Source organism: Drosophila nasuta, chromosome 3 (genome assembly GCF_023558535.2).
Source record: "Drosophila nasuta strain 15112-1781.00 chromosome 3, ASM2355853v1, whole genome shotgun sequence".
NCBI classification, from domain to species: domain Eukaryota; kingdom Metazoa; phylum Arthropoda; class Insecta; order Diptera; family Drosophilidae; genus Drosophila; species Drosophila nasuta.
The window spans coordinates 32,720,534-32,744,445 of NC_083457.1; the positions used below are offsets into that span (position 1 = coordinate 32,720,534).

The 23,912-nt window shown below is 34.5% G+C and overlaps 1 protein-coding gene across 6 annotated transcripts in view; it reads right to left on the reverse strand.

Annotated features, from left to right (window-relative positions):
* LOC132789235 (protein phosphatase 1 regulatory subunit 16A) overlaps positions 1–23,912 on the reverse strand; it is a 51,119-nt gene that overhangs the window by 22,852 nt on the left and 4,355 nt on the right. For 2 of the 6 annotated variants that reach the window (XM_060797119.1, XM_060797118.1), the window contains exon 1: positions 5,312–6,002. The exons of the other annotated variants lie outside the window; for them this stretch is intronic. The gene's annotated coding sequence lies outside the window, so the exon portion shown is untranslated. Of the gene's footprint in view, positions 1–5,311; positions 6,003–23,912 lie in introns of those variants that run through there. 6 annotated transcript variants of the gene reach the window in all.

The following is a 23,912-nucleotide window of genomic DNA, read 5'->3' on the forward strand; positions in this document are numbered from 1 at the left end:
AAATTACTCAAAAAGGTAAGTTTATCGAACATGCAAAAAACTCAACAGAGTAAATTTATCGAACTTGAAAATTACTCAAAAAGGTATGTTTATCGAACTTACAAAGTACTCAACAGAATAAATTTATCGAACTTGCAAAATATTGAACAAGCTAAGTTTATAGAACATGTCGATTACTCACTAAGGTATTGATAACAACTTACAGTTTATTAACGAAAAATACAATATTACTTGAAGTTTTCAATAAATTTAAATCACTTAAACCCTAAAGCACATTTTGCTTAACTTTGATTACTTGGTTGAAACTTTTAAATACTTTAAAAAGGATTTATTTGCCACTGATAATTTAATTGTAGGGCATTATTAAACATTTAAATTACTTTTGTTAATCCCATCATTATGTGCGCTAACATTATTATAGCTTATTGTCTGTTAAATAAATAACATTTGCAAAGCGGCTTTCAGCACGTATTCAATGTGTCTTCCCGGAATTCGCAGCATAAAGCAGCTTATCAAATATATTCCAACCAAGCGGAAATCTATTGAAAATTTGCGCTGAAAGGAAATGTTACAACAGCATGTTTAATCCCACAAATGTTAAGCTGTTTAGCAACTGAATTAACTTTGGATTTAATGAAGTATTTAAATTTCTGACAGTGCATCACATAGTCGACTTGGCACATTTTTAGTTGAAGTTCCAGCAGAGTTTATTCAATATATGGTACTGCACATTTATTTGGCATGTCGAGCAATTGTTTTGTTTGTCTGGGCAGGCAGAATTTCATTGCTTTACCAACTGCGTTCAAATGTCACTTAGCATTTTGTACTGTTGTCGCATTTCAGGGGAATTCCACTTTACGAGTCGGCATCAATTCCAATCTGAATGGCACACGGTCTTTTTTTTTTATTTTTTTGTATTTTGTTGTCCTTCAATTTAAATTTTGGATGATCCCAAAAGTATGCTTTGGTAATTTCAGTGGAATTAATTTGAATTTGTGTTTTGGGAATTCGGTCTTTTGATTTACGTATACGTATTTATATTTTTGTGTAAGTATAATTTGTGCTTTTTGGTCTATGACATCGTCTTTGAGTGGCTTTAAGTGGATTAATTTAAATCATTTGTTTGTCGTTATTGCTGCCCGCTTCTTGTTGTTGTCCCCGATGTTTCAGTAGTTGTTGTTGTTGTAAAATTGTGCGTGTTGCGGTTGCTGGGGCGGTTGATGATAAATGAGTTTTCCATGTGCTGAATTTTGCCATTTTACGCAAATGTTGTTGCCTGCTTTTCTGCACACGCGAATGAGTATGTGTGTGTGTATGTGTGTGTGGTTTGCCTTTCTTTTTTCCCGCTCGTTTTTACACTTGAATGGCTTTACATTGCATTTGCGCATATATCTATATGTGTATATGGATGGAAGTTTATATAAGGTTGCTGCCGCCTCATAAAAATTTGATACGTAATGTGGGTTAAAGTGATAAGCAAGAAAAAGATTTTGCGGTTCTCTTCAAACTTGGTATCGCGGCATATCGCTTATCGCTTGTCAATTGCGCTATTGGGGGATTGCCTTATTGATCATCTTGGGCGTTAAGCTGTCACTTTTATGCATTGCCCATAAATGATAAAGTATGGCCAAAAGTTAAAGCCACCCATAACATGCGACGGATTAACTTTAATGGCAAGTAGCTCTAATAGTACTTATTCTATATTCTCGAGCATAACAATGAGCTCGAGTGGCGAAATGGCGTTAATAATAATATAAACATAGACTTATACGAAGACTTTGCTAGTACTCTCATTTAATTAGTAATAACAGTATCCATTTGCATCTAATATTCGCAACTATAATTGCATCATAAGCGGATTACGCAACATATAAAAGCTTTTAAATTATAATTAAACATTTTGTTGGGTGCGAACCATATCATCACACATTCATTTAAAGTTGCTTAAAAATTAAACACAATTATGACACATAAATGGGCTTACGTCATTAATAAGCTGCCCAAAAATTAAAGGATTATTTAAATGTTGGGTATATTCAGTTGAATTTGTGGCCATTTAATAAATGAAATTATAGAAATTAAATGCATACATTTGTTGTATGATTTTATAATTCCAGCAAAATGTGTTTCTATTTATTTCATATACAAAACGCTTTAATGTGCTTTCCATCATTAAAAGCTTAAGCAGATTAGATTTCGTTTGTCCCCTTAAGTTTAGCTCCTTAAAGATTAAATACATACACTTAAATAGTCCTGCGTTGTGATAAAGCCTCCCAAAAATAAGAAGCTTATTCCAATGTTTAGTGAATTCAATCAAATTTGTAGCATTTTAAATACAATAGAATTGAAATCATTTTATAATTCTGCTCAAAAGCATCAATAAATTGGTACTCCAAATGGACTCCTGCATTAATATGTTAAATATGTATATAAAGCTTTAATGTGCTTTCTAGCATTATGCAGATTATGTGTTTTTTTTAATATTTGATATATAGATGCTTAAAGATTTAAATACACCTTTGGCTATTATTTTGTTATTATTATTAAAATTAAAAGCTTATGATAATATGCCGTATATAATTTGCCACACCATATATATTAATAGATAATGAGAATTATAGAAAGTACATATTTTTATAATTGCTGCTCAAAAGTATATAAAAATATTACACCAAATGTGCTTCAATTTATTGTGCATTAATGTGTTATATATAGAAAGCTTTAATGTGCTTTCCAGCATTAAAAGCTTAAGCAGATTATAATTTTTCCCAGAATTTCCTAAAGCAATTCATACGAATTTATCGACGTAAATCAGGCGAATAATTCAGATTTAAGTGATTTGCTGAAATATAAGAATAACAGCAGCTGCCTGTCCCATGAAGTATGCTTCAACTTTCTGATCTAGCTGCGTCGTTGATTTTTTTGTTGGATTGTGGGTATTTTTGGGCAGCTTCTGCTCCATCGGCTGTCAGCTTAAAAGCAAAGCAAAGCTCAGCTCAGCTTATCTGCATAAATTTCACGCAACTAATTAGCGAAACCAACAAAAATTGCGCCAGCAAAGTAAAAATCTCTTTGAATAAAACCATTGCCCCTTGGGTAAGTTGGGACTGAAAAAGAGGGAGATGTGTGTGTGTGTGTGTGGAGAGCAAGCACTCACAATTAGCATAATATAAGTACAGAGTGAACGAGAGTGAATTGCAGTCAGAAAATATGCAAAACAACTAAACAACTTTTCGGTTTTTTTTTTTCATTTTTTTTTTTTTTGGACAACACTCGTCAAATTCTGAAAAGCAACACTCAACAACTTTAAGCCTTTAAAGCTGGCTCACAAAAATTAAAGAGAGATGAAATGAGAGCCGCATAAATAAGTGGGCGAGTGGTCAGCGAATTTGGCAGGAGATTAGCTAAAAACAGTTGGCCCCATTTGTGGGCAATAAAATTGCAACAATTGCATACAAATTTCTGTGTGTCTCCCAACGAAAGGAAAATGGCCGGAAACTGCCAGCGGCTGTCACAGAGCGCAGCTCGTTTCCGCTTGGTCAACGTTGCGCAGCAAAGCCGAGCGCCATGGCACACTGGCAAATTATGGCAATGGATGCGATTTTTCTGCTTCTTGTGTTGTTGATGGTCAACAACAACTAACAACACCAACAAGAACAAGAAGAGAGTAGTTGACTTTTGCCAGCTAGTTTTTCGCATTACCTTACGATTGATAACCATCTTTAAAGTCCCCGGGCAAGTTTAATCAATAAGTGGGCCATAAATTATGAAGCTGTCGATGGAAATAGCAGTGCGTAAATAACAGAATATCGTGTCATTGGCCATGGTCACATGTGGGTAATGATGAGTGCTTAGGTTGGCCACTTCCCTCCACGCACACACAAAGAGACAGTGAAACACACACACATATCATATGTATACACACACCCACACACAAACACTCTCTCGCACACACTCGCAGCTTGTGTGGCCAATTGAAAAAGTTGGCCCTTTGGCAGCAGCGTTATTTGCTCTGTTCTTGTGTTATGTTTTCAAGTTGTTTTTGGCAGCTGAACTTTCATTCAACATTTGTTGCCATTAAATGCCATAGTTTGTGTGCGCCAATTTCTAATGGTTCCCTTTTCTTCTGTTTTCGGCTTTTTTCATTTTGGAATTTTTACGCTTTTTGGATTTATGCGGAAAACGCATTAAAAAACTTTCTGATGAACTTGGCAAAACTCTTGTAATTACTGCACTTGACAGTTTTACACTCCGCGCCAAAGAGCTCTAAATTACCAATTAAGCTCTTGATCCGATTAGCAAATTATGTCATACAAATAATATTCAACAGATTTTCCACATGTCTTGCATTGCCAAAGTTGGTATGCCAAAGTGTTCTCCAATTAATTTGTAATTTATGAACAGCTTTAAGCCTATTTTCTGCCTAAAGTAACAATTGAGAGGAAACATAAATAAAGAAGATTGAAAAGGCGCAACAAAATAAAGTCATAAATCATAAAAAGTTAGGCGGAGATTTTCCGTTTAATTGGAAAAGCTTTCGCACAATTTTAAGTGCACTTCTTTCGAAAGTCTGCATTAAATTTGCTTTGAAAAAATACTCTCCCAAATAAATTAAAACACTTTAAACTATGTTCTACAATATGCAAATGAAACGCCAGATGAGCGTTTAAAATGAAATAAACTGCGGCTAAAAGTTAGCAGAACAAAAAGTTAGAAAAACAAACATTGTCTGCACGAAAACAACAAAGAACATTATTTAGTTTGTAATTAGTTTGGTATAAAATGAAATTAATGTTATTCAGTTTTCATATTTATTTTGCAAACCAAAAATAAATAGAAGCTTTGTTCATTTTAAAAAAAATATATTCGCGCGCAATTTAATTGAATCTACTGTATTTACACAAGTGTTAAGCAATAGTTGTTATTTTTATTAAATAACACCGTTGACGCATTTATGATTTCCATTTAATGGCCAAGTAATGATAATATAAACCGACAGCTCGTAGCTGTCAACGGTGCGATCAATATGAAATCAAGTTTCTCAGAAAAAAAAGAGCAGAGAAAAGCAAATGGCACTTATAACATACTCAAATATACTTATAGTCGCCGACAATTGACAATGATATGTATATAATTCAGAGATATGTACATATATGCGAAATATTAGAAATGTGTTGACATTTGATTTGTGGTCTGACGAAATTCGGGTAAACAGGTTTTTGGCAGGAATACGATTTTCACTTAATTTATGGAACTGCATTATATATATTGGCTGTTTATTAAATATTTTGTTATTTTTAATTCATCATACCTGCTTTTACGATTCTCATTTGTTTTTTATTATATATTTCTTTATTTTTGAATTTCTTGGCTTTCATTATGAATTCCTAAATTCTTGGCGATTTTGGCATGCAGTCGCTACGCTGACGCCTCACACACACACACACAAACACACACTCACAACAATCATACGCCCCGTGTGTCCAACAATCTGTCTTTGCTTATCTTAGGCGGTCGCACGTATCACGTGAATGGCAACAACACATAAAAAACCCGATGAAGTGTAGCAAAGCAAAGTAAAGCAAAAAAGAGCAAAAACAGAATTGAATTTTTACTACTATTATTTTTTCTGTTTTCTTTCTTTGTTTTTACTTTGGTTTTTTGTGCTAATATTTTCGAATTGTTTGCCGCGTGCGCCACCTTATCGACATTGAATTCAAGTTGCTGCCGCAGTTGTTGTTATTCTTGTTATTGTTGTTGTTATCACTGTTGTTGCTTTATCTCATTGTGTTGTGTTGTTCTAGGCAAGTTGCTCGCTTGGCATTTACATTTTCATTTTCATTTCTCGTTGTCATATTTGGCATGCCTTGTGACACAAGTCGAATAAATTGCCAAACAAATAGCGAATGGCTAAATGCAAACGGCACGCGGCGTATACGTAATAAAATTCGAAGCGACACAAACGCGCTTCGAATAATTTTTGCGCGACTCGCTCACGTTTCATTCACGTAGAACTCAGAACTCGGAACTCGGAAATCGAACTCGCACTCAACAACAAACAAACAAATGAATTCGCGTTCTTTCAATTTGAAAAGCGTCCGTTTTGTTGCTGGCGCTGCAGCGACAGAACTGAAACTGAACGCAGTCGAAACACTTGAAATATGGCCAAGCGCCACAACGCGCCAAAGAGCCAAAGAACCAAAGCAGCCAAGAGCCAAGAGCCAAAGCCGTGGCCAAAATGCCGCAGCGTCGTTTTCAGTCGTCAACAGCGGCGTCTCGTTGCCAATAGGCGCAGGCAGGCAGGCAGGCAGCAGACGGGCTGGCGAGGGACGAGGGAGGGCAGAAGGCAGGCGATTGCGCCAGTCTAGCTATGAATGAGTGAATGCCAAGTGACAAGTGGGCGGTGAGTGTTAGAGCGAGTGAGCGCAACGCAAAGGGAGACAGCAAAACAGACAGACACACTACAAGAGAGAGAACAAGAGAGAGAGTCTTAGAGAGAGCAAGCCACGAACGTTGCCGAGTGCAAAAAACATCGCATCGATTCGATGTTCTATGTCGAACTTGACTGCACAGTGGTCAAGCAGTTACAGTAAATTCAAAATAATTCTCAAGGTAATCAAAGCGGTAAAGCGACAATGAAAAGTTACTTTTAACTAACTTAAATTATAAGTTATAAAAGTATAAAACATGGCGATTATTATTATTCTTTTTGAGGTATATTAAAATATTAAAATAACTTTAAAATAACAAAAGTTCTAAAAAGTATAACTTAGGTTCGATAAATTATTACCAAATAGTAAAGATGGAAGGAATTGTATTCATTGTTGAATATATAAATACAAAAATTATATTTATTTTTTTACCTTCATTATAGTGCTTTAAGTTAACTAAAAAGTTATTTCTCTTTTATAATATTCACTATTTTTTGCTCTAACCAAATTTTACTTATTCGCAAAATGCTTATTGCGCCTCCAAAAAATAAAATGAGTAGGTTAACTACGATTTCACCGAAGAAATCCAGTTTTACTTACTGTAAGTGAGATTATGAGTTTATTTGAGTTTTATTTCTAGTAAATAAATTTGTTATCTACGAAGAAATAAGAAGTTTCTTCCCCACAAGGTTTGCCTACTTAACTACTTGAGTATAATCAACCTTTATTACATTTAATTGGCAATAGAATAAATTTGTATTTACTGACGTTAGTTTGCCGTGCCGACATCATGCCAAACAAATACTTTTGCACCACTGTGCGTATGTGCAATGTGCTGCATTGATTGATAGCGTGGCAATATTTGCGTGGGTAGCCGGCAAAGAGCATTCAGAGAGTCATTGTTTGCACTCTTCACAGTCCTCTCTCTCTCTCTCTCGCTCGCCGTCTCTCTCTGTTTGTGCTCTCGTATTCACGCTCTTTCTCGCTCGCTCTGACGCCCGCTCTTTTCGTCTGAGGCGCCAAGAAACAGCTGCTTTATGTTTATTTGTTTGTTTGCTTTTGGGTCGCAATGCTTTTCCTCTGCCTTGTTACCGTTATTGTTGCAACAGTCGCCTCATGAAAATATCTGAGCCATGTCTTCGACTTGCACTACTCAATTTGCTGTCGCAGCTCCTACACCTTGCCCCCTTATGGGGTGGCAGAGGGGGGTGGGTGGACTTTATAGGAAGGCGTCGAAAACGCCTGTTTTACTGGCTGCCGCCACATCAACTTTTATGGCCTTCAAATTGTTTCCGAAACGCTGCGCCATTGTATGCTGTCCCCCCTTCTCCTCTTTCGCCTCCTTCTTCAATCTCGCATCGTTGTCAGTGACTGACGCTGACTGTGCACCTCACCGCGGGGGGGTGGGGCAGCAGCATTATCAGCAGTGTTGCCCGCCCACGTTGCGTCTTAACTTGTCTTGACTTTGGCTCGCTAAAAGATTTGCTCCATTTCATCTGGCTCTGCCATAGATTTGTGTTTGTCCATTTGGCGTCTGTTGTTGTTTTGTTTATCGTTCCAGTCTCTTACCTATAGTACTATGTTAAGTACTTCTTCCTTGGTTTCCACTACTTCTACTTCTCCTACTTCTTCTTTTGGTATTCATAGTTTGGTGCTATCTTTTGTTATTGTTGCTTGTCTTACTGTTGCTGTTTGTTGGCTCACTCTTGGCAACTAGTTTTGCATCTGTTTCTGTTGCTGTTCCTTTTTTTTGTTGTGTTTGCATTCGCGTTTCGTACCTTCTCTTTTTGCATTCACTGCAAAAGTTCTACCTCAAATTCTGCGCATCGTTTTCATTGTTTACATTTTGCAGTGTTCCGTTATTTATTTGCCTTCCACAACGGAAATTTGCCTGCTGCTCTTTCGTTGTTCTTTTTGTGTACTCTCCACTCGTCTCGCCTTCTTCCCATTCCCATTCACCGCCATTCACCGCCGCCCGCTCACCTTTGTCGTTATTTTGCTCTTTCTGCTGTTTGACGATTTTTTATGGGCTGCTGAAAACCACTTTGTTTAACAAATGTTGTTTGTTTCATATATACTATATATACCCTGTGTTTAACACAATGCTTTCGCATTGTTGAACTTGGATTCCGGGTGTTTATAAATGTAGTGCTTAAAATAGCTCGGCATTTAATTAAAATTGCACAGAGCAATTAGAGCATAACCATTTCCTAACCTAATTCAATTATTATTCTGTTTAGATATAATTATGAAGAGGGATTCTGTAAATAGGCTACGAAGATGCCAATTCATAGAATATTAATCACTGGTGTTTATGTGGTTTGAGCAAACATTTTTTCCTCACAAAATGTTGTATCATGTTGCTTACAATCTTATATTAATGTTTTTAAGTAGTGAGGAAAATTGGACTACTCTCTTCTTTCTGCATTTCTTCTTAATGAGTTCAATCTATATAAAAATAAAAATAAAAATAAATCTATAATAAATAATAATAACTGATGTAACTCATAATACTAAGAATATCAATATAATAAAAGATTAATGTAATAATTAACACATATTTAATATATAAAAAAGAAATAGTTATGCTGATTTTTAAAAATGCTTTTTATAAATTTTCATATATCCAATATACGATGAATTTATGAAAATTAAAAAAAAAAAAAAATTTAGAAAAAAATGTATTGGATTGATAACATTCTGTAACTTTTTTTTACATATGTATATCGAATATAAGATGAGTATAATAATAAATTATTGTAGTTCTCAATTCAACTATCTTTAACATAAATAAAATTAGTGAATATCTTCAATATTTGTTAAACAAAATTAATTCTACCAATTTGATGAAATTTGGTAACTAATTTCAATCCTAACACTTTTTTAGAACTTTTCCAGGATATCACACCGTCTATCAGTGCCATCATTAGCTCTGTTCTTGCAACTGTAACAGTTCACTATTACGTTGCCACCTACGCTTGCCCTAAGGGTTGGCGTCTATTAATTTTTATCGACGCGGGTTTTCCCCTCCGTTTTCCGCTTTCGCTCTTTTCGCTGTCTGATATATATTTTGTTTTTTAATTATTTGATTCCTGATAAGCATAGCGCAGTATTGTGTAATATAAATATAAGAGTGTTTAACGGTTTATGTGCAGTTGTAAAGTGTGAGCGCCTTTTATGGCGCATTTCCTCCTCCTCCTCCTCCTCCTTTTCGTCGTGGAGGAGGGCGTGGCGAGGTTAAAAAGTGGGGTTTACTTGCCGGCGGTGGCAAAAGAGTCTTTTTATCGAAATCAGTGTCTTAAGTGCTTTGATGAGTGCGCGAATTGTTCATAATTTTAGTGGCAAACAGCTGCTGGGAATTGCAAATGGATTTGCTTGATAGAGGAGAAAATTTCACTTAAGCGAATCGCAGTTTTATGATTGCAGCAAAGTGTCAGATAAAACCAGCGAGTCGGACAAATATTTGGCTAATGCCCGATAACTCTGCTTACACACTGCAATGTGACTAATTCTTTTCATAGTGGAACTTTTCTGTGCTTCCCTCTTTATCACTTGCGTACTAACTAAAACCACTTTTATTTCTTATAGCAAAAAAAAAAAAAAAAATGTGTAGAATTATCGTGAATTATAATCAGCAAATTTTTGATTATTTATGATTCGTTTAATTTATTACACCCAAGCTCTTATCATCCACAAATGTCACATTATTATATTTATTTGTTGGCAATCTTAAGGGCATGTGTTCGAGGCCAAAACGAATGAATCATGCGAATGACAAAAATTCCAAGACAGGTAAATTCGATTACGAGTAAAATCTAATTATCTATCACACGTTTATAATTTAAGGATTGCAATTCCATTCCAAACAATACTAATTGGTATGCATATGGAATGGTAATCGAAATATGAAATCCAATGGCTAAACTGAACACATTTATAATCGCATTGACTGTTTTGCAAATATGCAAAAGCCATTTAGTTGGAAGCATTTGTTTGACTTTGATTTGGCATATTCTACTTTCATTTCGAATGCATTATGTGTCTGTTTAAACTGCAATCAATTCTCTTCATTTATTCATTTGAATGCTTGTTTCGTCTGTTTATCAAATAGAAATAAAACTTTCAGCTTTGACTGCAGCAAAAATTCCAGTTGCAAAAGAAAATTAAACAATGTTTATATAACAAATACGAAGAGAGCATTCAGTTGAGTGTTTAATAAATGGCAAAAATAGAAAATAAAACTTTAGTTGCCATTTGGAAACTATCAATATTCATTTCAAAGGATTCTAAATTTATTTCCTCAAACATTATTCGGCACATTTAAACCTCCAAAGTCCCAAGCTATTCATTTCGGATTTTAAAGGTTCACATATTCAACTTTCCATACGTACCATGGAATTAAGTAATTCAGCAATTTTTTGAATGCATTATTAAAGAGTCGGCAAAATTGCAAAGTAAGGAGAAAGACAAAGCAATTGAAAAGCTGCACTTTCCCGATTAGTTTGCAACAGAGTAGAGCTTTCTAATTTGGCCATTGTGTTGCTCTTAACGCATCCTTCCTCGAGTAACAATTGTGCTTATTACGTGGAATACTGCCAGACAATGCAGACATAGAAGTGGTTTTATTACGCAAATTGCATGGCAATCGATTTACCGCAGTTCAGAACCCAGTTGCAGTTTATGAGCCGGCTGGCATACAATCAAAAAAAATGAATTTGAGTCAAGTTCAGGCAAAAAGCGCATTCTGTGCCAGCAACCAGCAGACAACACAGACAACAGACAGCAACCAAAATTTTAGTTTTGCCCGCTTCACAATGATTATCAATTCCTAAAACACGCGCCACTGGCAAAGGTCAAACCGAAAAAGGGGTCTGTGTGTTAGTGTGTGTGTGTGTGTGTCTGGACAGGATTCTGTAGCCAAAACCTTTGGAGCGCAACATGTCGCATTGTTCCACTTTGTAGCTGCTGTGTTTTGCAGCATCGTTCACTCTCTTTTCTTCTTTATTCACTGGCCACGCTTCTGTTGTTTTCATCTCTGGCAACTGGCAACTGGCCACCCACAACCACTTCCCACTCCTCACTCTTCTCACTCTCCACTTCCCACTTGGCGGATGCCACAACCAGGCTTTGTCTTTGTTGCTATTGCTGACCGTTATTTTAGTTGTTGTGCGTGGTTTTCTGTTCTCGCCGCCATTACATTGTTTTCTTTTTGTTGAGCAGCGGTTAGGTGTGGACTACCCTTCCCCTCCCCCCTTTCAACCTCTGGCACACCTCTCTAACTCGACTAACACGCTCCTCACCACTCGCCACTCATTCAGCTCACAGCTCAGCAGTCTCCCGGCTATGCAGCTGTAGAAAAACTTTTAGTCCAACGCCAACACTTTTCAGGGTATAAAAAGCAGTCGTCATAAGTTGAAGCATTTGGCATGTGGCAGCTGAATTGCATCTGGGAATTTTTTGAGCGTATCTTAACTACTTGGAAACTATGCTAAATGAATGAAAAAACAACTTCTGCCAAGATAAGCACAGAAATTATAAGACACACAAGAAGAACTTAAGAAAAACACATGTAATAAGTTTTAAGTGGGATGAAATATGTTTCATTTTCAAATCAGTTTACTTTACTTTCAGTTATTAAACAGTGTATTATATTTCATATTTATAATACAAAAAACAAGAAATTATAAATGTTTTCTTAGTCAAAATATGATTTATGTATTTAAAACCAATAAATAAAAAACGAATTCTTGGGAATTTTTGCCGATTTTTGGGATTTCTTATAGCGAAATTGAAGAGTCATAAACTTATGAACAATTTCTTGGAAGATTATGTATTGATTATATCATACCTAACCTTACAACGAACTTGAAAAAATACATAATGAGCTATAACAAGGAAAACAAGCTGTCATCATAAACATAAAACATGATTTATATAAAAGGAACTAAACCAATTAATACAAAATGAATTCCAGAGATATTAATCAGATTTTGCAATTTGGCACTTAAGTGTCAGGAAAGTAATAACAATTTCTTGGAAGATAAGCACAATAAACATATATTGAACATACAAGAACTTTAAAAATAAAAAATATATTTCTAATGCTTTCATCAAGAGAAGAAAATATGATTTATATAAAATGAAATTTATTTAAAATGCAATCATAATAAAATTGTCATAACATTCCACGAAATTTCAGCACATTTGGCCATATTTTTATAGGCTCTTTCAATTTAAAAATGAACGTTGATGTGATTTTTACATAAAAAACATTTTTTATAATTAAATATTTCTTTATTGCGTAGAGCAATCGCGATTCGTGGCGAAATGCCAAAATGTAATTTTATTATTATTGTTTATTTTCGGGCGAAAAGTTTCGTTTCGACAACAATGTTGCCAGTCAGTCGGTAGTTAGTGTTGAACAAAGCGCGGGGCATGCGGCATGCGACAAGGGGGCATGCAGCATGTGGCTAGTAGAATCCCGAACTTGCAAAGCTGTTACATGGAAAATATTTGTACGACAGGATATGCAAAAATATGCTCCAGCTACATGACTATGACTATGATGATGGCATTTATACTCGTACCCTTATATCCATTATCTATTTCAATGAATAGTTTGAGGGAAAATTGTTATTATGGCACGCGCAGGAAAATCGCTTTACGAGCACTTTTTTTTTTGTTTTTTGCTTGGTTTTTGGCCATTTCCCTGCCTTTACATTTTATATTACCAGAAGGTAGCCTCTAGTCCTTGTCTGTTGACTGTTGCGTGCTGCGTGCGAAACGTGACTGAGTTAGTTTGGCGAACAAAAAATATATAAAATGAAATAAAAATAAAACTCTCTCAAACTCTCCAAACTTTTGACTGTGTATTTTTTAATTGCATTTTTTGGGCGTCAACAGAAACTTTTCTGCCAAAGCCGAAAACTCTCTCTCTCTCTCTGTGCGGATCTCGGCGATTTGTGGAGTGCCACTAATTAACATTGGGCGCGGGTGAATTTTATAGTATAAAGTACTTTGCTTGTAGTTTACTCGATGGGGAGCAAACGAGTTCATTACAAAATGTCACACTAGTTGAAAATAAATCAAAAATTGTGCACCGAAAATTGAACGACTGCAGAGCTGCTCTTTAGTTTGTGATGTTTAAATGAAAATTACTGATAATGTGAGTAGTTCATTTCGTAGATAATAAAATGAAATAGAAATATAATTTAAATTTATTAATAAAATATGTCAAATGAAATTTGACATTTAATTTGTAATTTACTTGATTCATAATTAAAGAAGAGTTTGAAAATCTTGCTGCGCAATGATTATCGAAGAAGATAAGTTTTCAAAAGAAATTGCAAAAGAAATTTGTTTATTGAAATACATTGAATTCTCATCACCCAAAAAGACTCTAAGATCTCAATTATTTCATAATTAAGGGAAGAGTTTGATAATCTTGTAAAAGAAGATATTCAAGAAGATAAGTTTTCGACAGAAATTTGCACATTCAAAAAATAAAAATTTATTTTTTGCTTTTTTTTAATGAAACAATAATAATCTTCATTTTAGATTTGCTGAAATTCTTTAAAATTTCAGGACTACTTCTCAATTTTAGCCGGTAAATTGTTAAGATTCAAATAAATAACACTTAAATTATCCTTTCCTAAAATTGTATTACTACTTCTTAATATGATTTTCCCAACTTTTAAGATAATAATATTTAATACAAAATAAATCATTTAAATTGCGAATATTTTAAATGATTATATTTACATACATTCAAAACTACAAGTTATATTTTAGATTTCCTAACATTTTCATAAATTTAATAGCTCTTGAATTTTTAAGATAATAAAGACTATAATTTGAATTGGAAATGCTTGAAATTATTTTAAATTTAATACAAATTTCGCTATTAGATTTTCAGAAATTCTATAAAGTTTAACGACTGATACTTAACAATATTCAATATAGAAAATAATGAAATTAAATGAAAATTGCCAGTGCAATTGCAAATACTTTAAGTGTTTCTATTTTTCCACTTTCAAAGAATACAAATTTATTTTTCGGCTTTCCCGAAATTCTAAAAATAAACCACACAAAATTCGAACCAATTTAGTTGTATTTATTTTTGGCATTCTTTAAATAAACTAATGAAAATATAAGCCAATTTGGCAAGTCAATATTTTCGCAGTTCCATTCAAATTTGCATCATGTTTTCAGTGTATGAAAAGTTCATAGCATCAAATGTTGACACATTTAATTGTTGTTGTTATTGTTATTATTGCTCGTTGATAGTCGCAGCTGCTGCTGCTGTTGCTCTTGTTATGTGGCAAATTTGTTTATAATTGAATTTGCTGCGTTTTCCTCTATTTTTTTTTTTGATTTTCATTAAAATTGCATTTTTAATTGTGCACATTGTTTTTAAAGCGTTTAATAATTGAATAGATTTTTGGTTAGTCCGCCTGCTATTCGGTAATTTAATATAAATATTTAATGATGTGCTTTATAAACTGCTACAACTTAATGCCAAGCGGAGGGAGAGACAGAGAGAGATGAGGAGTGGGTGAGGTCACAGAATGGCAAACTGTTGACATTTGAATGACATTGAGAGAGCTTCAAAGTGTGATTAAAGTTGAGCCATCAACAGCTGTTTGCTTTTGTTTTTTGTAATAAATGGGGTTTCAATTTAAATTGCGTAGCGAAGAAGACTTTTATTTATCTCATTTGTGCGCAATGATTTTATTCAATTTTCTTATTTACTTGATTCATAATTAAAGAAGAGTTTGAGAAGCTTACTCTGCAATGATTATCAAAGAAGATAAGTTTTCAATTATTTACAAAAGAAATTTGTTTATTGTAATACATTGAAATCTCTATTCATTCAACACCCGAAAAGACTCTAAGATCTCACTTAACTCATAATTAAGGGAAGAGTTTGAAAATCTTATAAAAGTAGATATTCAAGAAGATAAGTTTTTGACTATTTAAAGCAGAAATTTCTTTTTTGAAATGGAACATATTTTACCTATGCCTCAGTAAAGAATAAATAGAAGAATTTAACACTCTCTTTACACTCTTATTGAAATACATTCCAATCTGTCTATTCCTCATTCTTCACCCTAAAAGACTAGAAAAACCTTACTTTATTTATAACTAAAGGCAAAGTTTGACAATTTTGCAGAAGACAATTTTACAAACTATTTATAGAAGTAATTTCTTAATTAAAATACATTCTATTCTATGTATTCCTCATTCATCACTTTAAAACCTCACTCGAAGTTCCACACAGATTCCCCAAACATTCCACAATCAGTTCACATCCGAAATATGTCAAGCAGGCAATTAGAACACATTATTAGAAATCTTCAAGAGTCAGAGCACACACAATTGACACACATTCCACCCACACAACACCCAGTCGAACAGCTGATAACAAACAAGGCAAAGAAAAAGAGTTAAATCACGAAAATGATCTCCGTTCAAGTGGTTCATTTGTTGTTGTTTTTTCGTGTATTTTCGTGTAGCGAATTGTCATCTTCCGTCCATCAATAAGAGCTCTTCAAACTTCAAAAAAGCGACCTCAATCAGCTCAGAACGAAGCGACGTCGCTTCAGAAGAAGCCGCAAGCAAGAAAATCATTTGTTATATTACTACTAGATTCGATTTTAGACTACGAGACTAAACTTTGGTGGCCTCAAGCGGCAAGAAGTCGTCGTCTGTTGGTCGTCGGTCGCTGGTCGTTGGTTGTCGTTGGTCTTTAAGCCCTCGCCGCAAGGGGCAAAACACTTGCCACCCCGCCCATTAATCAAACCTCTAGTCTTTGTTCAATTTTTCAGCCGTATTTTTTGTTCAGTTCGCTCGGTTTTTATGTTCTTTTCTATTTTCTTTTCTGCGCGCATTATTGTTATTATTTATTATTGTTACGGCCATAAAGTTCTCGTATAGTCGGGGCGAATTGCCTGAAGGGGCCACAACCGAGCAACCGAGCAATCGAGCAGTCCAGACCAGTTGATGACCCCGCACGCAATCCTCAATCTGTTGCCATCTCACTCTGCAGCTTAGTTCCATCTCTCTTTCGCGATTGTGCTGTGCATATTTTTAATTGTAAAGCGCTTTCTGTGGCCATATCTGTTAACGTTTTTTGTTTCATTTGTTGATTTTGCGATATGGCGACAACGACGACGACGACGACGGCGAAAAGTGTCAACAAAAAGCGTCAGCAGATAATAGAATTGAATAGAATTTGTTTTTAACCATGTGGCCATTTAACTGTTTTCTGTTTTTATACAGGCTACTCATAGTGAAGAAGGGTATTTTAACTTTGTGACTGCAGTAAATGTATTAAGTATATATATTCTAAATCAAAAGTCTGTCTGTCCGTCCGTCCATATGAACACCGGTGCGTAAAATATAAACTACAATAGAAAAAGCCTACTTACTTAGTGGCTTTGGTATATTTTTGATATGGTACTACATATATCAATATACCAAATACAATTTGTGGTATATTATGGTATTTGTATGGTATATTAAATTGGTATACTTTAGAAATAATACCGAACTATTTTATTTAAAATGTATAGCGGGTATCTCTCAGTCGAGGTCACTCGACTTAAGCTTTCTTATTTGTTTTTTGTTTACCCACTAATAGCGGGTATGATCGTATTTGCCTTGCGTTGGCATTTAAATACTTTATATATATAACTATATCAAAAGGCGCCGCCCCCAAATCCATTTAGGCCTTATTGCCGTTGGGACACACGCAAAGCGTTCGATTAATGCATTTGATAACGAATCAAAATAAATATAGCATATTACAATTTACAGGGTATACAGCAAGTCAACTGAAGTTCAAAGCTTGTCAATTTGTATGATAGATTGCCAAATTATAGCAATTAATTTGCTGAATCGACACGTTGCCTTGCAAACATTTCTATTTACAGGGTATTTTATTGTCAAAGAGTCATATGTCTTAATTTTTTTTTGTCAGACTTGCTGTTGATGCCAGTTAAAACAATGATATGGCTTTGGAGTCAGACACATTTCATTTGCTTTGTTAGGCAAACTGCGAAAGTTCCCATTTTTTGGTTTTTTGTTTTTTTTTTATGAATTTAACTTTTGTGCGTTGTTAATTTGTTTTGGTCATGGGTTCTGTTGCACATGCGAAACGCTCTATTATAAGTAACTACGATAGCGCAATTTATCGCAAAAAGTAAATTGTTGGCCAGTTGGTTAACACATCGTAGCAAGTTATTACGCTACGTGCAATATTAACAGTTTATCTGCAAACATTTCATAATCACAAACATTTTGACAAACGACGGAAGTGTGAAGCGAACTCAACATGTTTCACCCCGATAAGCTCAGAGCTAGTAGCTCTCTCTCTCTTTCTCTCAACCTCCTATATCGATATAATTTCTGGCTGTGCTAAGAGTATAATTAATGTACAAACCACACATATTATATCAGATATTTATACATATGCGGATGCTATAGTCATAAAATTAATTAAAGCTTCGATAAAAAGGAAGCTAAGGTGTTTACGATCAATTCATAACTTTTTTGGGGGTAAATCTATTAACAAGTGAATACTTATTAATCGATTGTTATTGCTTTGTTTTTCTCTATGAATCCCTAATTTTATGAGGTTTGAACATATTGTTCATTATTTAGAATTGCTCAAGTAATATTATAAATTTTTATACATTCCGAAAATTGTTTGAAAACTAATGAATGAATTATGACATTAAGCTTTAATCATTTTAATTACGAGCTAATTTTATGAGGTTTGGAAACATGGAACTTTAATTGCTAAAGTAAAAGGTTATATAAATTTGCGAAAATTCCACAGTTGTTTTTGGATAATTCATTTTTTAAGATTTGAAAATATCAAGTAAATAATTGTATGCACATTTTAAAGGTTTTTTTTATGAAATTAATAACATAAGTAATTAATTTTAATAATGAATTTTAATCGTTTTAATAACTTATAAAATTCGTACCACACTTTTTGATAATTTATATGAGATTTGAAAATATTCAATGTTAAACAGAAAGCATTCTAAATGAAATATTATAAATGTAAATCTATTCTTCATTTTTTTAGAAATCAATTATTATTCCTTAGTAGTTTTAATCACTTGTTAAATATGTTTCATTTTCATAATTTTTATAAGGTTCCTTAAATTTTGAACATTTTAATTACTGAAATGAATAAATATGTATGATTATATGATCTTTTGAATCATTTGTCCAAAATGTTTCATATTTTTCCATTATTATTTTATTAGGTTTCTTAATATGAATGATTAATTGGAAATCGTAGTAGATCTTAAGTAATAAATGACTTGCAACATTAAATTTGTGATCATTTTAATTACTGGCAAGACAGTTTCTAAACTTATACTAATTCTATAAAGAAATTTTAAATGTTATATCTGCAAAAACTAAAAATGTTCATGCATTCCTTATAAATTCCAAAGCCAAATTCTATACCTGCTCTTAAAGTATGATGAACAAAACAATGTTCTTATTTGTGTCTGGGAAGCAACCTTTATACTTATGTTAAGCCTTCAAGTTTCACAAATCATTCCTGCAGGTAATCTAAACAGTGTTTGTGCTTATCTTGTACATGAAATCTATAAAAGTATTTCTGGGAAATAACCTTTATAAAGTCTACCCATTGAAGAGAGGGGTTAAAATAGGCGTCATGCAAGTGCAGCAATTTAAATAGCAATATCAAACATAAATTACGATTTAGAAGTGAAGTGAGTGTTGTATATTAGTTTTTTGTTTTTGCCAATTTCATAACGAATGCAGAAATCTTTTTATCGACTGCATTCCAGTTTGTGCTAGTACCTTTATATAGAAGTCAATAACAATAATAATGACAACAACAACAACATCAATCGATTGTCCCACACAGCGAGTGACAAAAGCAACAACAACAACAACAATTCAAATCAACTTGTTTCTGATTAGATCATTCGAGCAAAAATATCAGTCAATGTGCGTCAGGCCCGTTACGTTAAAAGGGGGGGAGGGACAGGGGCGTGGACTTCGGTGTGATGATATAAGGGGAGGGGGAGGCAAAACTGAATCGTACCTCGGACAGCAGTCAAGTTAACCTGCGCTGCGGGCGCGATAATTAACTGAAATAGACCCGTGACTGGCAGCCAAGCAAAAGCAAAAGCAAAAAAGCAAGCGAGAGAGCGAGCAACAAACAATCGTAATTCTACATTGAGATATTTCGCTTGCTTTTTTATAATGTGCTTGTATGTATGTATGTGTGTGTGTGTGTCAGCAATATTTCAATACAAGCAGCAAAGTGTGAGTGAGAGGCAGAGAGGCAAAGAAAAGCTCGTAAAAAAAGGAAGCTAACTTCGAAGAGGCTGTCGTGAAACTTTCTTTTGCCTGCAAAATAAAAACTCATTCAATCTGTTCTTCTTCTTCTTCTTCTTGGTTTGTATACCCGCTACCCATAGGGTAGAAGGGTATCATAACTTTGTGCCGGCAGGAAATGCATGTAACAGGTAGAAGGAGGCATCTTCGACCCTATAATGTATATATATTCTTGATCAGCGTCAACAGCCGAGACGATATAGCCATGTCCGTCTGTCCGTCTGTGTGTCTGTCCGTATGAAACACTGGATCTCAGAGACTATAAGAGATAGAGCTATAATTTTTTTTCGACAGCATTTGTTATGTTTGTTATGTTTTGCCACGCCCACTTCCGCCCCCGCAAATCAAAAAAATTGAATAACAAGCGTAATTTAAAAGCTAGAGTCGAATTTTGGTATATACATTAATTACTATAGTAGTTATGATTCCTGAAAATTTGGTTGCGATCAGATAAAAATTGTGGATGTTATTAAAAAAATAGTTTTGTATAGGCAAAAACGCCTACATACTAGGGGTCTAATTTGCTTTGGCGGACAATCTAGTATATTGTGCCGTCTATGGTATATTTTGAATACGGTACTATATCGAGATACCAAATATACCATTTGGTATATTTTTAGTATTTTTTTAGTATTTTTGGTATATTTTGAAATGATACCGCAATATTTTGCCTTTATTCAAAATGGGTAGCGGGTATCTCACAGTCGAGCACACTCGACTGTAGCTTTCTTACTTGTTTTTCTACTCATTTTGAAAAATTGTTCATTTCTTTGGCGCTTTGCTAAAGTTTAGCTGGTGTACCCACAGGTAAGTACGACCCCAAAGCAGCAGCAACAGCAGCTGCTCAACTTTTCAATAGCTCACAACAAGTTGGCCATGAGGCGCTCTTCTGACAAGCTGTTAATAGCATTAAATGTGCACAAAAGCAAACGGCCGAGTGAAATATAAGTATTGTAGTAAGTATGAGAAGTACTACAATAAAGAATCCAAGGAAATTCTTTATTTCACATAGCAATTTGTTGCCATTTAACCGAATAGCAATTTTATTTTTGAGCCAACTCTGCCACAAAACGGTAATTGGCTTCGAATTTGAAATTGAAACGCGTTCGAGATTTACTTGACATTCCCAAAATATATATTCTGTTGTGGGTTGTGGGCTGTGGACTGCGGTTGTCCTATTCCAAATACACACACACAGACACACACAGACGAATAGAGGCAAACATGGACACACTCTGTGTTTATGGCCGCCACTAATTGGCCATTAAAATGTTATAAATTTAATGCTGTTTGGTTTTTCCGTGTTTGCTGCCGCATGTGGCGCAGAGTCAGCTTTGGCTGCTGCCTCCTCGGTTGCCTTTGTGCCAATTAGTCACTTGAACACCCAACTATCGGTTCCGTAATTTTCTACATATTTTATTTCACATTCAATCTGTCAATAGTCGCGACGTCTGAGTCTATATTTTCGTATTCCCAAGTTTAATGCTGTGGACAAGGCAAACTTGTTGCTGATAAGCTACCTATAAATACTAGCTGATAATTTAATTGTTGATGTATTTAATTGTTCACAATAAATCATTACGTGCTCACACAATTTGCCATTAATCATTATGCTACTTGAAAGACTTTGTGCCGAAGTGAATTGTTTGAAATTTAATTATTAATTTTCAGTAATAATTTACGAAATTAAATACGAATATAAAATGAGAGCGGCAAATAAATAATAACAATTGAAATGAATTGCGACATGTCTCTACTTAAATTAAGGAATATTGCAGTTTAATTATTTATGACCATTTAACAGAGCAGTTGAAAAGAAAGAAACGCTGACATTAAAACGCTCTTAATATTATTGCGCAATAAACAAGCATAAATAGTCCATATATTTTTTTTTCTATTTTTCCACTAAAGTTTTGAGGCAAATAAAATTCCTTATTTAAAAGATTTCCCATGCTAAATTGGCCACTTTAAACTTTTTATGTTATGTTTTATGTTCGGAAACTTTATTCTGTAGAGAAAAGTGCACAACAATTTGCGTTTATCATTCATCACATTTTTTTTGTGGTGTGTGGCTCATTTGCTTTAAAGGTTAAATATATAATATATATAATTATTCATTGAGTGTACTAAGCACAATAGCAACCGGCAACCAACAACCAACTTTCCCAAAAAGTCAAATACTCAATTACAAAATGCCTGAACTTTTGGCATTCGCCCAGAGCCAAAGCCAAAGCACGAGCCCCAAAAAATGAAAAAAAAATGGAAAAAAAAACGAGAAAAACGAAAATTTGAGTAACTTTCGAGCTATTAGCTGGGCAATTAAAACGGCAAATGAACTTTCAACCGAGAGTGAGAATCGCAGAGAGAGGCGCAAGCGAAAAAAAGTGAACTAAACCAAGTCAAGGAAAGTAAACAAAATAAAGACCGAAAGACGAAAAACTAACAGAGAAACAACAAGAACAAATCAGCCACAAATTAGTAAACAAAAGCACAATTGTTTACTATTTTCTTATGGTTGTTGCTGTTGCTGTTGATGTTGATGTTATTATTGTAGTTTATACGCTAAGGGCGCGAGGTGCTGCGGGGGGGAAGAACATCGTGTGACTTTTATGCCACTCCGCTGCACACACAATCAACCGCAACTGGAGCCACAGCAAACAACGTTGACACCCACAAAAATTTACAAATAGAAAACTTTTGTTGTTCTCTCCTCTGCAATTTTCAGAGACAATGAGAACCTGACTCTGAGTCTGAGTCTGAGCCTGACTTCCAAGGCGTCAAAGAGGTGGAGGGAGGGAGGGAGACGGACACTTGGATGTTTGTTGGACCGCTGAGAACAATGCAAAATGAAACTGGCACAAAAGTTTTTGTTTTATTTCGTTGGTAGCCGAGCTTAATATTGAGTGAGATAATAAGCCAGGCCAGGGGCCGGTCCAGTTGCTTGGCCGAAACTCTCTGTGCAGAAGACAAACAAGCAAAAGCACAGAGTCTAAGCACAGCTAATTCGGAAGTATTAGCGATGGACGTGCGTCTGTTAGAGATGGCAGTGTGACACGACATAATTCAACACGCATTATTATACTTTAAATTAAATAGCTGCACTTGAAATTTTGATATATTAGCGATGTTAGAGATAACAGCGTGACACGAAATAATTTAACAGACATTATTATACATTAAATTAATAAGGTGCACTTGAAATTCAGAAGTATTAGCGATGGACGTGCGTATGTCAGAGATGGCAGCGTGACACGATATAATTCAACACTCATTATTATACTTTAAATTAAATAGCTGCACTTGAAATTCGGAAGTATTAGCGATGTTAAAGATGGCAGCGTGACACGATATAATTTAACACGCATAATTATACATTAAATTAATAAGCTGCACTTGAAATTCGGAAGTATTAGCGATGGACTTGCGTCTGTCAGAGATGGCAGCGTGAGACGATATAATTTAACTCAGGTTATTATACATTAAATTAATTAGCTGCACTTGAAATTCGGAGATATTAGCGATGTTAGAGACGGCAGCGTCACACGATATAATTTAACACGCATTAATATACATTAAATTAATTAACTGCACTTGAAGTGTATAAAATTGAAATTTGTCTGATTATGCGTACTCGCATTATTCTTTTAGTCATGACTTTCATTGCTAATCATATGACTTGCAATCAATCAATGAGAAGGCAGCAGCACACTTTTTTTTTGCCCCATTATCTTATCTCGTTATTCTAAATTGTTTATAAATGGCAGAAGTAATGATTATTAAATGTGTGTGTACATACATGTATAGCGGAAATCAACTATAGCGATTTCTTTGCTCTTCACTCTCTATTTTATCGTTGTTATTATTCTTCTTTTTACTTTTACTTGAGCTTGTCTATGCAGTATTCATGTTGTTGCTGTGCACTTTTCTCATTAATTAACTAGTTCTTCTTCATGGTCTCATTATTCTTCAAACACCTTTGTGCATATTCTTTTATGCAAATACAATTTAATCATCGCCTGCAGTTTCGAGTGTCATCTCTAGTGCACACAGCATAAATGAACTTACAATAGCTTCATCACTGCTGTTTGC